The 12,737-nt window shown below is 35.2% G+C and overlaps 1 protein-coding gene and 2 long non-coding RNA genes across 8 annotated transcripts in view; all 3 read right to left on the bottom strand.

Annotated features, from left to right (window-relative positions):
• Window positions 1-12,737, bottom strand: part of LOC123307906 (cap-specific mRNA (nucleoside-2'-O-)-methyltransferase 1) — a 245,095-nt gene that overhangs the window by 37,148 nt on the left and 195,210 nt on the right. The gene's annotated exons all lie outside the window — the stretch shown is intronic.
• LOC123308114 lies at window positions 4,037-4,509 on the bottom strand. Its single transcript, XR_006537050.1, has 2 exons — window positions 4,391-4,509; window positions 4,037-4,296 (listed from the first exon to the last, which is right to left on the bottom strand). It is a non-coding gene; the product is annotated as an uncharacterized LOC123308114 (long non-coding RNA).
• LOC123308098 lies at window positions 4,504-6,212 on the bottom strand. 3 transcript variants are annotated; one of them, XR_006537047.1, is made up of 4 exons: window positions 5,844-6,187; window positions 4,934-5,123; window positions 4,643-4,878; window positions 4,504-4,581 (listed from the first exon to the last, which is right to left on the bottom strand). It is a non-coding gene; the product is annotated as an uncharacterized LOC123308098 (long non-coding RNA). The 3 variants fall into 3 exon arrangements; XR_006537048.1 differs by having other exon boundaries at window positions 4,507-4,581; window positions 4,639-4,878; window positions 4,934-5,216; window positions 5,834-6,212; XR_006537046.1 differs by having other exon boundaries at window positions 4,507-4,581; window positions 4,639-4,878; window positions 5,844-6,191.

Below are 12,737 nucleotides of genomic sequence, written 5' to 3'. Positions count from 1 at the left end.
ACGAATTGAAATGAATAATTGCCCCAACAAAATTTCATTTTCATATTCTCAAGTAAATCGTTGACGAGATTCTGAATACTTACAATAATAGATTATTGTATAAATATTTTTCTGTCCCATCTGAAATTAGCATTAGTATCTTTTCATAATAACAATATAATGAAGGTCCTTATGATCCTATTCATCTTTGTGAACACCTCAGGAGATGATATTCAAATTCTTACACTTTCACTGTATTTAGTTCAACAGGTATTAATTTAATGGATAGAAATATCTACCGAAGTGTGGTAGCTACATTGCGATTTAATCTTTATTATGCACTCAATCAAAATGGAAGCTATTTATTTGAAGAATTATTAGTAAAAATAAAAAACTGTTTTTCCTGATATTATTCGATGCAAAAACTTTAATTTTTATTCAATATTGTCATTGCTCTTCAAATAATAACTACATACATCTATTCAATTCAACTTTTGTCCCATTACTCGGAATAAATTCCTTTCCTTCGTAGAATTACCTTTTATTTCACTATCAGAAACATACCTACGTCTAAATTATTATTCTCGTATGCATCTTAAGAAAATTCAGCCAGGAATTCGAATTCGTTCAAAATTGCGGCTGAAAAGAATATTAGTTTCTGAATTAATTGAATTTGCATTTCAATTTGGTCAAATTAAGAAATTTCCTTTTTAAATTACTTTTTTTACTTATTGTCACCGTTTTGTAGGACTCTGCAGAAGGCATAGTTATTTGCCGAAAGCTAGGTCAAATGACCATAAAAAGGTTTCAACATCAGTCGTATAAATTTGACCAAATAACCCGATAATCTCTACGTTAATTATCATCAGTTGGTCGATATTTTTTCCTGAATTTCCTCTTCAAAATTTATCCAAATCAAGAATTTCTGACATTTTTCATTTTACTTTTAGCCTCCCTTGAAGAATCTATATCGCCTTCTACATAGGCGGATTTAGGGGGGGGATGAGATGGCACGTGCCCCCCAGATTATATATTTGTGTACTCTGGTGATTTCATCACAGTATATCTTCTTGGACATCTTTAGCAAAAAGCTTAAAAGAAAACTGTCTTTATCAAACATTCAATATTTCTATTGTATTGACACTTTGATGAACCTTTATTATACGTACTTGTTATTCTTGACTTTTTGCCCATCCGCCCCTTGTGAACACCTAGGGTTCCATGTAATAAATGCAATACAAAACGAGACGAGAGTCCAACTCTGGCGAATATCTGCCAGATGTTTGGTTCAGCGTTTAGATTCAGGTAGTCATTTCATCAAGCGTCGAATTTCAAATTTGTTGCCATTGCGCTACTCTACTAGGGATGCAAAAAACAACAAAATCATGTTTCACGAAGTTCAACCATCTTCTCTTAAAAAATAGCGTATTTACAGGTGTAGGTACCTACGTATTAAATTCGGTATAAATTCCAATGTAGAAAGGGCGCACATTGATAACAGATGGTTTTTTTATGGTACGGACGTGCTCCGTAGTGTAGTAGCACTTAGAATTGCAACATTCATTATTAGGTGGGATTGAAATATTTTTGGATATCATAGGTTAAAATCAGGTTAGTTGTTGGATTGTTGACTTATTTGAGATAAGTTGCAAATTTAAAAGGAAAATAAAAATTAGGATGACATGCTTACTTAATTCAGTATCGATACTTTGAATTTCAGTATTCAATTGATATCGAAACCGCAGCGTCAAATATCGAATAAGTATATGGTATCGATATGTAATACGCTGTTAAGGTAAGCGTATTTTTCCGTCCCGATGCGACCCGGCCTGATCGGCCTAATGGACGCTTACCTTTAATCATCAGGCCCGGATCTACGATTTCTTCTGACCGGGCAAGTCATATGCTACTGATACGTAAAAACAATTTAGAATTCAATAAGTAATGTGATTCTGAATAAAAATGTGGTGTCACGTTTAGAAAACGAAAGTATCATTTCCGGTGAAAACAGAGGTCGAACGATGTTTTTTCCAAGAACATGGGCGCCCGCAGGGGGGGGCAGGGGGGGCCACGGCCCCCCCTGAGATTCTGATAGACACCGTTAGAGAAATTTTTCTTTCAGTAAAACTAATCGTAGATGATATTTTGCCCCCCCTGAGAAAAATTTCTGCGGGTTTCTACGGGCGCCCATGTCCAAGAATTAACATCTCCTAGCAAACTGTTAAAATTTTAATTGTGTATCACGAGTATTTCCTTCAAATGTTTTAACCTGCGGTCTTCTTGAAAAACCCTGTATCATGTATCAATGAGATTTATACTGATATCGGAGAGTAATGTTGAAATTTCGAAAACATACCTTGAAGTAGGTTTATTTCAAGATTTCGAATCTTTGTTTTTTTATGAATATGGTACTTGCTGTTGGGATGACGATAATTGTACATAATTGATAACGAGACGTTCATTAGTGAAAAAAAAAACATTATTTAGTTTTATGCACTGTAATACAGTTCACCCAAGAAACCACATAATAGGTATGTCGAATTAATTCAAAAAAATAGTCATGAAGAATCAAATCTGCATGATAAGTTCTTTTTCATTTATGCGAACCTATATTGATTATTCATTCTCCATCTAGGAATCATAAATTAATCCTCTGGTTTATCACGTCATCGGTCATCATTGTCCTCATTATTTAGATCGAAAGAGCCGTTGCCAACCAAATTTTCAATGTACTCTTGCTTTCCGTTCTCTGTAAACGTAAAATGTACCACGTACCATCGACCGTGAAAAACCCTGTATTATTATTATGGAAAGATACTATTTCTAATTTCAGAAGGATAGAAAACATATTTATACAATAATCTATTCTTGCAAGTATTCAGAATCTCGTCAACGTGTTACTTGATAATATAAAAAGGAAGTTTTGTTGAGGCAATTATTCATTTCAATTCGTCACTGAAATATCGATTTCAAACTGATGAGATTTAACCAAATAATTACATAGTGTTATTGATAGCCCAAACGAGCTGTCATTCATTCTTTAAAATAGACCGGGAATTTAACAGGTAGAGAAAAGAAAGGGCGACAAAAGAATTGTAGATAAGAACGTTTGACCAATAAGATGTTGGTAATGCGCAAAACAAACCGATTTGGTTTATTTGTTTGTATTCTCTTATATTTGAACCATACTAATAAGAATAAATAGACCAAGCAAGTCATTCATTTACGGGTTTGTTTTGGGAACAAACATATAGAAAAAGAGGCATACATGACATCCGTTAGAGAGAAACACAAATAAAAATGGCTGTTTCCTGGGCCATGCCATAGGCATGCCTAAGGGTGCTCAATTCACTTAGAAATTAGGTTCACCGTTTCGAATTCGAATAGCAGAATTAAGTTCGACTTTAAATTCAACGATTTTACTAAAATGAAGTTAGAAAATTGAGCGAATTGTTCAAAATGGTATAATTCCTGATCTAGTTGAATAAAATAACCAATTACACATTATAACTCGGATATATTATAATTCGTAATTTCGATTGATTCGACTACATGGCTTGATGAATAATTTATCATAGAATAAATGTTCTGACTATTCATCGAACAGATAGTAACTGCATCTTAGCAATGCAATTCACAGTGGGTACATTTCTGACCGAATTCAATTTCACTATTATTTCTATACACAGTATTCTATAATTCAAACTTTCGATATTTGATTCCATATACCTAATCACATAAATTATACAAGTGGACAATTTTGAGTAACACAATTTTCGAAAACTCAGCCCAAGAATTTGTATTCAACTTATGTATAAATAAACACTTATGAACAAAGAAATGGACTGGTAAAGACCATCATATGAATGACCATTGGAAACGAGCCATCATCAAGGTTGAGTAGTGACAGACCGGTTTCGCTCTTACCAGTCCATTTCTTTGTACATATGTACTTGCCTAAATAGGCATGATATTTTCTTATTAATAAACACTTATATATAAAAATCTTTATTAAGAACAAAAATGATGTTATATGATAAAAAAAAACACCAATGTCTCATTGTCAGTTAATAATTACCAAAATTTGAAAGATAATGAAAAGAAATAGCATACACAAATATTCTTTAACTCCCTGGCCAAAACACTCACAATCAATTTATATTTCAAACATTTTTGTTGAATGGAATGCGTGCAAAATAATTAGCTCTTGGGGATTAGAATGTCAAAGTAAATGATCTCAATGCAGGACTGTATATCTGTGTTGATAGGTCTTTCAACTTCCTCTCAAACATTTATTCCTTTACCAGAAAGAGGAGCCTACAAAGAGAACATAATTGATTCTTATACAGAATAATGTTTATTCATGAGGAAAATTAAAATATTTTTATGTTGGATTTTGTGAATACTACACCTTAGAAGCACTTATAGATGACTGTGATGAAAGGATTTACTCTGAAATATAGCAGATTATTCAAGTTCCATAGCTTCGACTACAGAATGAACATTACTCCGAAGCGAAAAATAGTTCTCATGAATATGAAGTTTGGCCTTGTTTTATCCGAACTGAATTCTTCTTCAGCCATGTCCCAAACATAGGTTTTTCTAAAATAACAAAAACATATTTCAATAATGAATCTTTAAATGCCACACCTAGCTTACCTACTTCGTTTGATTGCAGAAACTTTAGGTTCAATGTTTTCTCTGTAAATATTTTCTCTGATTGAACAATTTCTTCTGATGCTTCTTTTCAAAAGGTTGGGGAGGGTCTGGAGGTTTTACTCATGTATATTGTATGTAGGTATCATAACAACAAAATAATTGGTAACTAATTTTGCCCTAGGTTTCCTCTTCGGAAAAGTGTCCTCTGATAAAGTACTCATACTTTTAATCAGAGAAGTGCTAAAATATGAATACAGTCTCAAGAAGTATTTTGAACAACAATGAAAATTCTCACCTTGAAGTCTTAGTCTCTTTGCTCTCAAATGTATGGAGTTGGAAGGGCAATGGGCTAACGTTTACTAATCTTATCACAAATTATATCCAGTTGAAGTGATTCGGGCATATATAAATGAATCTAGGATTTTTCCGATCAATTTCCAAACCTCAAAGAGAAAACCCATCATTTCGAATCTCGATTGGGAAGGCTATAACAAAAAAAATATTTATCCATTGAAACCATATAATTGAAACCAGTGGTATGAGTCGACACTGAAAACCAAAACAAACATAAAGTTAACCTCATAGACTTATAATACATGGACTCACTGTCACGTGACTTTTCAGTAGATCGAGGGGTTGTATGCATTAGAGAGAGAAGGGCTTATGCGTTTTGATCGAACAAGAAAGAGATGAACTGATTCCGTGTGGGCAATGTCAAAATCATATGATGGATATTAACGCAGACGTTGCCCACAAGGTGTTCATACGTTGAGTATTATTCACATTATATTTATTCTTGAATAAAACTCACATAATTTTTATATTTTCCATTTCGAAGGAATGTTAAGGAATTCCTGTTTGCCTTCTCGGAAGCTTGTTGAACATTTATTATGGAAAATTTTTACAATTTTCGCAGACTTTGCCCACAAGGTGTTGATACGTTGATTATTATTCTCATTACATCAATTTTTGACTAAAACTCACATATTTTTTGACATAATTGATTTCAAAGGAATGCTATGGAATTTCTGTGTGTCTTCTCGGAAGCTTGTTTAAAATTTATTGAAGAAAATTTTCGCATAAACTTGTGTTCTATAACCTTTTGACAGCTTGCCCACAAACTCTCCATCTTATTCAACCAACCGACTTCTCTCTCACATGCGGAGTCCATGTTATTTATAAGTCTATGGTTAACCTATACTTACGAATGTGTTCCATTTACAGAATCCTTCGGATTTAATTCATGAAATTATCCGTATCTTACCATTATGAAAACTTTCTTCGAATAAATTTCAGAAGTTTTAGACTGTGAAACACTGCCTGTAACGCTAATTTCGAAAATAATTACAAATTCATACAGATTCCAAAGGTAAACATTCCGATAGTACGGAGTTGCCAAATTGGGCTGAATCTCTGATGTTTATCTTTTCTAGTGCAATTTCAGGAAAAATATATTTACTCATTTTTGAATGAAAAGTATTCCTTTTACCAAATCAGAAATGAAAAGGTTTGCTTTATGAGTTTCGATCTCTGTCTCAGCAATTTTCTAGCCCAATTTCTTTAGTTTTTACATTTTTTAGTTAAAAAACATGCTCGTTACGGCTGACCCTCGCATAGAGTTGGCAACAGCGCAAGTGAAACAATTTAAGGTGTGTTCCCAGTAAAATGTAAACATACTAACTTTCTTATTAGTCTAAGCTTTGAACAATAGGCGCCAAATTTCGAATTCACTGCTATTGCCGCGTTAGAGAAATACCTTGCTAAACAGTATACAAAATCACTTTCCACGGAAAAGCAAACAATTTCGACTAGATTTTTCCGCTTCACAACTCCTACTAGAATGTTTTTTTTCATAAACCTTCTCATTCTCGAAAATTTCAGAAAAACCGTATATTTTCACGAATTTTTGAAAATTTTGACACCTGCATTTTTGTCCATATGTTTCTCTTTTCATAACAATTAACATATCAAAAATGCAGCTCTTTCCGAGAAAAAGTGATTTCAGCCCTTCCTTTACTGGACCATTCTACCTGCTTTGGGAATTCGCATCTCGGTTCCGTCTTCCGTCTTTAAACTCATCCCCTTGCTAGAGGGGCTGGTCTGAGCAGCGTTGCCAGATAAATTTCATTACAGAATATTATGGCGATTTTCCTTGGGGGCATTGTGACTGCTCACCTTAATTCAAATGAATTTTTGTTACATTATTACATGAAATGATTATGGGACATAGTGTTGCATTCCTCGAAACGATGATACATATTATAAAATTATTAATGAATACATGCCAATTATTTGTTATCAAATAACTGCTACTCAGTATATCAATGGATGATTTGAATAATACAGTTCTTCGCTCAATAAATACATGCTCTACATAGGGTGATAAACTGCGATGGCCTATTAAGAAGTTCAATTTAATTATCATTATATCCTGAAAGCGAATCCAATCATTTTATGAAATATTGGTTATGATGATGTACAGGACTGAATTTTTACATGAATTCATTTCTTGACTTTTATTCCTTTAAATTCACAGCATATTGAGCATAAAATCGTTCAAAGAAGTGATTCACCATTGTAAAATCCAGCTTCAATATATGAAATTAAATAATGATTTAAATTTTTTTTTCGGTTGCTAAATATCATTTTTGTTCGTCAAGTGGTCAATACTATTAGTGAATCAACTCATTTTATTGCAAAAATATAAAAAGTAAGTCTACTACAACAAGGTACGAACCATGATATTCCAGGCGAAACCCAGAACTAGCTGTTCGGCTACGTGCGCCCCTTTCAAATTTTGGGTATATCAATTCTAATTGAAAAGCTAAGGTTTAACTTTTGAAGATCATTTTCTCTGAATCTATTGAGCGTTGCGCTTTACCATTTCTAAGGAAGATCACCCCAAAAAAGTCTCATTCCAAAATGAATTCCCAAGATAATGCCCTCCTTGTGAGCTTCCCCCCCCCAATAGCTCAGGACACCCCTAATTTTGCTGGTTTCCCTGAATTTGAAACATACTAAGACTAAAATAATTACAAGATCAGCAAAAATATCTAAAAGTTCTCCCGTAAAAAGTCACTGGTTCCAGTGTATCCGCGCCTGAATCCTGGTGTGCTAATGTAAAATTTCTTCGAAAAGTATGAAAAGTGGTGTGTATTGCAATTCAGTACAAAGCTGAAGAAGAATACACCACCTTTATCCAAAAAAACACAAAAAAAAAATTTTTTTCGAGCGTCCCCAAATGGTCACATACATGCATTTTTCCCTATAGATAGCAAAAAAATTCACATATGGGCAAACGGATCGAATTATATGACCCAGAATTACAATGCGAACCTAACTATGTCATTGTATTTGATATATGAGAAATATATGAAATGTCCTCAAAAAGACCGATTCGCATATATATATATATATATATATATATATATATATATATTTATCCAGCATACTATGTTGCGTCCATACATTGTCTTTGGGCCATACACTATTGCGTCCTGAATAATACTGCGTCCGTATACCGGACGCAGCATTGTTTTTCAAAGTTTTCTCTGGTATTTCGAGGGATTCAACGACAGGGGTGGTCGCAAATCGTGAAGGACGTCGAGAGCTATCTTTGGAACAACTATAGATTCCATTCATCTTTTGATAAAAGAGTTATTCTATGTTGAAAAACATATCTCCGGACGCATTAACACGTTGAGCGCCATCCAAATATCGATATATTTTCTTGTGGGGCCAAATTTTTTGTGTCGATATTTTGATTTGCTCTTATATCATATAGATAATCCCTTTGCTCAGATTTTCCCTAAAAGTGCAATATCGCCTGATATCAAGAATATTGATGAGCGGGCCCACGGGACCGCTCTGGTCCCCAGAAAAATAGAAACGCACAAAAAATGCGGTACAGGTGAAATTTGTCGAGTCCAATCTCCTTATTATAACCATAAAAACACCTGTTCAATTTTTTTCGAATAAAAATTCGAAAAAAATACTACTAAAGAGTAGTCGTAAATTCCAAAACAGCGGTCCCTACGGACCGCCGTGGTCCTACAAGTAAGACTATCAGCGGTCCCTACGGACCGCTGTGGCGCTCAACGTGTTAAAGTGCTCCTCATGAAACCTAAAGTATATTTTTAGTTCACGCAAATTCCGCTTCGGGGGCGCTTCAAATGGTGAAAACTGATATACAGTCAATATACATCTTTCACACGACGCATAATGTTGCGTCCTAAATCTGGCAACTGTGTATACAAGTAAACCAAGGTGTATTTGCACAACTGAAATGATTTAGCTTCCTAGGCTCCAAGGTCATCCCGAAAGTCTGTGAGGTGAAGAATTGGATTATGTCTCTAGAGCAATAGCAGATCCGATTGAAGTGCCCTTATGATGTTCTTTTGACTGATATTGTCATTATTATTTTTTCGAATGAAAAAAAAAAAATAACTCACGTGAATTTCATTTCATTTCAATTAGAAATCAAACGATAACACTTTCCAGAGAATTATCGGATTTATAAATTGACATGAAAGGTATCGCTTTATCCGCTTATGCTTATGTCATCTCATTTCACTTGTGAATTAAAATTTTTTTATTCCAATGGATGAATAAACGTCTACTTCCCTTGTTGCTAGAGGCAAGTGTATTTGCCTCTTCATTTCCTTTAGTTCCCGAGGGACCAGGAACCTAGCTATAGAGTCATACGGTCATACAGAGCAGTTTTTTGTTGATCGGTCATCCTGTAGGCCATCTGGCATTTGTGAATTGGTGTATTCTCCAGATTCTATGCTCTTATGTTGTTATCTACTACTTTCTTCATCGTCTTCAATAGAAACGATGTTGAATTAATTGTTCTTGAAGATTGTGGGTCCCCATTTTGGTGTGAAGGGAACTTTTGTCCTTCTCCATTTTCTGTGTATATGACTCATTCTAAGCAGCTTCTGGTTATCTTCAGAAGATGAAGACGAATCTCTTCTAGGATTTTTCTTTACACTTCTGGTGATCTATATAGATTGAAGGTGTTCAATGCCCACTCAAAACATCGTTTTTTAAATATCCCAATCTTCCTTACGAGGATTCTTGGTCTATATTGCTGTATCGATTCTAGTTATGGGTTTAGTACCTGCGAAGGTTGTTTTAGGAAAACTGGAAGATCGTTCCTATTCTCCTTCGGTGAATAATCCGTCTGGCTTATTGAGCGATATTGTGGGGTTGATTACTCATTTTGCCATGACCTTTTGTATTCTGAGTGCTGTGGGATTAGAAGTGACATTACCACAAAAATTGAAAAGTTCTACAAATTATGTAAACTCTTGTATATATGTAGTGTCCTTGTAATATATCAATTAATAAGGACTGTCTGTCGAAGTGTATATCACAGAGATGCGAGATCTGATTGAATTTAGAACAAATCATATTGTACACAGATGACTGAAACAATATATTTGTTCTGGACGTAGTAAGGTTGAACAAGCGTACGGGTCTAGAACTTGGGCGTCCTACATGAAATCCTACTCTAGCGAGTAGATGTGCCATTCAAGGGTCCATGAAGGAACCTCAAACAAACAACGCCCTTCCTGACATCAAGCTTAACTGCACCGAATTTATTCAACAAAACAGCATGATCTTACTCGAAAAAACTTCTCCATTAGTCCGAGAGCTGGCAACGAAATTGGGCAAAAGTTTTGTACTGGCGCATAATTTAATATGATTTAGTATTGAGGGTGTACATAAGTCAGCACCCACTCTCAAGGTCAGGTAGTGGAACACCTAGCGGCGACACGCTTTGATGTAGGTATATGAAATCACAACACACTCTACAAGTATTTTGTAATGATTGAAAATTGTCACTAGTTCATAGAACAGAAAACTTGAAAACGTGGTCAGATCTCATTTTAGTGAAACGCGGTGTGTGAGTACACCACATAAGTTGCTGCCTTGACGATGTTGTTTCAAAAGAATTGTATTGGCTGAAACTGCATTTACTGCTCAAATATCACATATTATTTGTGAATAAAATATTCAGACCACATATCAATAGAAGAGAGGCAGTCAGCAGTCACCCCAAAGTACGGATATTGTAATTTTATATAAATCAAAGAGCGTCGCCGTCAAATGTTCCACTACCTGATCTTTTAGCGTCGGTGCTGATTCATATACACCATCAAAACTAACTCATATTTAATTATGATCCATTACAAATCTTTTGCCGATTTTCGTCGCCATCTCTCGGAATATATGTCATTGTGATGTGTATGGCAATCGTATATTGGGTTCCAAGCAATGCATCCAAACTCCAGTTTGCTCGTCACAAATGTATTGAACAGCAAAATCGTGGTTTCCGGATCAGAAAATATCTGCTATTACGCACGATGAATTCATACAATCTTGGCCTCGTACCAAGTAAATGATTAACATGAGGAACAAATGTAAAACTTTGATCAAAACAACGCCAAGATCTTTTATCTTCGTTTTTTTGCTCAGGACGCTGCCATCAAGACTATAACTATACAGTAAATAGTTCTTTTTCCTGGTGTACGTGGCGACATTGCACTCAAAAATGCTCAATGGTAGTTGATTTCTGCCACACCAAATCAAGAATGAGTCCAAAAAGCACGCTGCAGGAAACGCAGTCTTCAATAGAGCCTATCTCACCAAAGATTTTAAAATCGTCGGCATGAGCCCATGCACGAATAGGATTAATTAGATGCATTCTCACTTGTTCAAACTTCCGGGAGTGGATAACAGGGGTCGAAGGCCTCTGAAATTCCCTGATCGACTTTTTGTTCCAGATCGTAATGCGAGAGGTTTGGCAAATTAGTTTCGAACTGTTGTAAGTTTTGCTTCAGATGGATCTTAATGGTGGATCAGTTCCTCTTCTGTTATTTTATATTCGATTATCCTATGGTCAGAGATTGATGGTTTGGTCACCATTTCCCAAGCTTTAACACTTCTTCTGGAAGCTGCGTTGACCATTGTCACGTCCAGAACCCCTTTTCTTGCCCTAGTGACAGAACCAGGTGTTGTCCCCACGTTCTTGAGATAGTTCTTCATTCTGCCAGAGTTCTGCAGGCCAGAATAATCTCCAATTCAGTAACGTTATTAGTTCTCAGATCTAAAAATTCTTCAATCAGATTTACCATTCGAACTTTATGCCCTGGGTATGAAGCCCCTGTTCGAACATTGATCCTTTGTATTTTTCACTTTTCTGTTCTTCGTTCACTACCACATTATTTTTGGCAGTCAGGGGAATACAACACAAGAAATTCTTTGAGCTCTTTTTCTGGCAGAACTTTATCGAGCTTTATTGCGTGTATAAACACGCTTTTTCGACAACTTGGCATATGCCAAGTTGTTGAAAAAGCCTAATTGCATTATATGCGAGCTTTATCATTCTCAAAATCTGCTATGGTCTTTGGAGGTACAAATGAAAGCTTTGGTTATTTTTCTATGCCATAAATTTCTCTCAGGTGGAAGTAAGGAATTCGCATTGTGTCTTTCTTAATACCCTGATAAAGTATGAATTCTGCAAGCGAACAAGATGTACATAAGAGTTTTCGTCGATCACGGCTAGCCCTGCAAGATGTTGAGGTGACCACTTGCATTATATTCTTCTTATACTACCTAGTATTCTAGTATCTAGTATCACTCCATCTTGATGAACAAATCCTCCCGTTTCCGACATCAGCTCAGCCGACTTCAGAAAAGCAGAAGATGATTTTTACAGCAAGTCATGGTCTTTCAATCTCTTGAAATAGATAAAGTATATTTTTTTACTCATATGATATTCGAATGAAAACTTCAGTTTTGCTTGTCCAATCTGGCTTTCCAAATTCTTTTGTTCTGCTGGCGTGATAGATTTCCCTACTAGCTTAAGATCGATTCATATGTCGGATATTAGCTTCTCCAAAGCACTCCAGCTCTTTGACTTTGATTTTATTATGAGCAACTATTCCCTTGAGTGGGTCTTGACCTCTAAATAATCTTATTCCATTTCCAACTTTTGTGTATAATGTTGGTATTGCAAACTTTGAAACCCCTATCTTCCTGCATTCGAGGAAAGTATATCCTTTGTATCGAAGAGTTATAGTTACAGTTTG

The sequence above is a fragment of the Coccinella septempunctata genome, chromosome 1 (genome assembly GCF_907165205.1).
Source record: "Coccinella septempunctata chromosome 1, icCocSept1.1, whole genome shotgun sequence".
NCBI lineage: Eukaryota > Metazoa > Arthropoda > Insecta > Coleoptera > Coccinellidae > Coccinella > Coccinella septempunctata.
Note: the sequence above shows the minus strand (reverse complement) of the source record. Positions and strands in the feature narration are given on the sequence as shown.